The 3,481-nt window shown below is 36.3% G+C and overlaps 1 long non-coding RNA gene across 1 annotated transcript; it reads left to right on the plus strand.

The window, feature by feature from the left end:
* The first annotated feature begins 2,570 nt into the window (after positions 1 to 2,570).
* LOC131804244 (uncharacterized) lies at positions 2,571 to 3,275 on the plus strand. Its single transcript, XR_009343014.1, has 2 exons — positions 2,571 to 2,865; positions 2,939 to 3,275. It is a non-coding gene; the product is annotated as an uncharacterized LOC131804244 (long non-coding RNA).
* The last annotated feature ends 206 nt before the right edge of the window (positions 3,276 to 3,481 follow it).

Raw genomic sequence — 3,481 nt, forward strand, 5'->3', positions numbered from 1 at the left:
CTGGAACTCAACTATTGTTGTTATAGAAACTAAACTTGACAATTAGTTATAATTTGAAAAGCGTTAGTAAACAAAAAACTAAATAAATATTTGGAGAAAATATCGAAACTCCGAAATTCCCGCGCGTTCAAATGCATTAAAAATATCTACATAACCTGGATAATTTTATATATTACATCTCTTTGGAAGTAATTCGTATCAGAACATTTGGAAGCCATTTAGAAATACCCGTCCGGTTGGCACACACGAAAGAAAAAAGTACGATTCGGAGCATCGTAATATTATTGTCAAACTTATATCAAGTTGGGATGTGGCCGGTTTTGTTTACTTCTCCCCCCAAAAAATTTAATTCAATATGTTCCTAAATAAAAATGCCCGAAATAGTTCAAATTTTTCACATTATGATGTATAAACAACTTAGGTCAGTTGCAACTATGGACAATATTAGCACACTCGTCAGATGTTCAACATTTTGAATAATATCGCTAGGAAGGTGTAAAATCTATGTCCGATATTCTTCAAACTTCGAACGTCCAATATTTTCTACCAACTTTTCTTTTGGTGCCCTTATTCTGTCAAAACATATACACAGTTTGTGAATGTGTGTGTACTGTTTTGAATAAAAAATACAATAATATCAAATTCGGTTGCAAAATAAATGCATATTTTCGACGTTAATAGGCAACTCAATGTACTATTTGAAATAAATCTATGTTTTCCTTCTTCTATAGATTTAATCTCGTGGAATAACCCCGAAATTTCATTCTTGTTTCGCGTGTTTTCCCAATATGAGAATTTTGTTAAAAAAATATAAAATAAACAAAACCAACTGTTGCATCTTAAAAAGTCTATTTGACGCTATAAGACTCCAGCAGAGAGTTGCATTTTTCTAGTTTCGTTGATGTTGAACAACCTTTCTTTGACACATGTGTAGGTCCTTCTTTCTGGTATTTTCCCCACAAAGGGTATACATTATCGCTGTGATATCAGCAAATGGACGTTAATTTGTAGGAGTTGATGAATGATGAACTTAATAATATAATCCCCAAAGGATGTTGGATACTATAGAAACAGGATTGTTCTGGACGCAAAGGTTGTTTGTTTTCAGACTCGACAGTGAATACTACAACAGTGACATCAGACAAAAAGTGCTGAAGTTTCGACTGGCCCCATCGGCTGTAGAAATACTCAGTCATCACCTTTTGACATCATCAATGCGAACAAATAGAGTTTAGCCCGATTTTAAGTAAGATATTATTCCCGCCAAAAACATTTGGATATATATATATATATATATATATATATATATATATATATATCCTTTACTATCAAGTCTAGGGCTGTTTTAAGCTGCAGGGAAGCCTTGGAACACTCTAGGTTGTCAATCAAGCTTTGTTGGGTTCCCGGCCATTACAATATCACAGGTAACGAAACTGCAGATGAATTGGCCAGGCTAGGATCCGAATCAACTACAATAGAAATAGATAATTCGGTCAAACCACCACTGTGCCACTTCCTACAGATCGTTCGCAAACACTACCAGGAAAAGACACAACAAAAATGGCTGGATGAAACGGGATGTACCATCTCCAAAAGAATCTGGCCTGTGCTCTCAGAGAAGAGAACAAGATCGCTGATGTCATTGTCTAAACCAGATTTAAAACTTGTGGTGGGCATCATCACAGGTCACTGTAAGGTGAGGGCTATGACCTCAAAATGGGACAGCGATGATATTGATTACTGCAGGATCTGTCAAGATGAAGAAGAAATTGAGACAATCGAACACTTGCTCTGCCACTGCCCAGCGCTCATTAACGTGAGACATAAACTAGTGGGAGAACTAGTGTCACGTGATTTGTCCTCTTTTTCTACCACGGACCCTGCAGTGATCCTTCAATTAGCCAGAAGGTTCAAGTGGCTAAAGACGACACGGCAAACTCAGCCGTAGACTACGTACTATCTATTTCCTACTGTCAATTCTTATACTTTCTCTATCTTTCGCTCTAACTCTTTCCTAGGATGAACACAATGGACCTATAGGTCTCCGAGTGGAGCAGTTGCTAAATGCAGCTGCGCGTCCTTTAACCTAACCTAACCTATATATATATATATATATATATATATATATATATATATATATATATATATATATATACATGTAGTGTTTTGGTAGTTAGAGTTGAGTGGGGTTTGTAACGTTCCCTTAACTCTAACACATGTGTGGTGTGTGTGTTCTCTTGTAAGTAAAGAGGGGTTTATAACGTTCCCTTTACTTCTGAGAGTATTGGTGTACGTCATTAGGGGTAAGAGGAACTCCTCTCAGATCCTAAATTTGTGAAGTTTCTTCTCTTTATCATAAAGAGGATTGTGTGACAGTGTTGAAGTGGGGTTTCTAACGTTTCCTATACTAAAAAGTGTCCGCGCGTATTTTGTCAATGCCGCTGTCATCGATCTGTCGTCATTGAGACCCAGTTACTTTCATCAGCGCTGGCTACATGACGTCACCATCATTGTGACGGTCGCCTATCAGTGTGCTGTTTTTCTTACAGTTGCCAAGTAATGCAGATAAAAAAATTTACAGCCAGTTCCACGATATCGAAAGAACACGTTCGCACAACTTTTACACGACAAACAGCTGATTTCCGTTCCACTAAAATCCATCAGAACGAAAATTTGCACGAAAATCAAAGCGAACGAAAACGTAAGCATTTCAGTGTAATTTTGCGTTCCACTATCTTTTTTCTTTCGTACGCATGCGAACACAAATGTCAAAATCAGTCACTTGTGTGTTTGCTATCGTATAATAACAATTAAGGAAAATTGTTTTAACATAAACATTGCTTGATTGAAAATGGAAACAAAAATGTAAGTAAAAATAATAAATGCAATTTAATATGTGAACAACAAATATATTTTTTTTTTATTTTCTCAATTCCAGCACGAAAAAATCATCAACTACACAGCTGCGGGCACTAGTTAAGTATATGGAGGAGAATCCTGTGTTCGCCAGAGGAGTGCCAATTTTTGGAAGCAGCAGAAGAAGTTTTAAATCGGGGTGGATTTGGGTAGTTCTGCAACCGGGCACCCACTTCTCTTCCATCATATCCAAAAGAGCCCGAGAACTTCCTTCGACACACGAAAATTGGCCACAAACCTGGAAAAAAATAATTTTTTTATTATTTCAAAAATGTAAAAATACAATCATACTTACTGGTTGTTAGGTACTTCAAATAAATTCGAAGCATCTCTTAAATGCCTCCGTGACACATTTTGAACCTCCTCCACATCATCCATAAAAAATAGGGCTACAGAAATATTCTTTTTTTTATTTTCTAAGAGCACAAATAGTTTGAACACAATCACTAGAAATTTTATTTTGTTTGTTTATTTACAATTTGTTTGTTTACAACTGAAATGTCAGTTGAGACAGAGCCACAGCTGCTTTTTCGCGTTTAAATTAGACATTTGGCGCTTTTTTTGC

The sequence above is a fragment of the Musca domestica genome, unplaced genomic scaffold (assembly GCF_030504385.1).
Source record: "Musca domestica strain aabys unplaced genomic scaffold, Musca_domestica.polishedcontigs.V.1.1 4, whole genome shotgun sequence".
NCBI classification, from domain to species: domain Eukaryota; kingdom Metazoa; phylum Arthropoda; class Insecta; order Diptera; family Muscidae; genus Musca; species Musca domestica.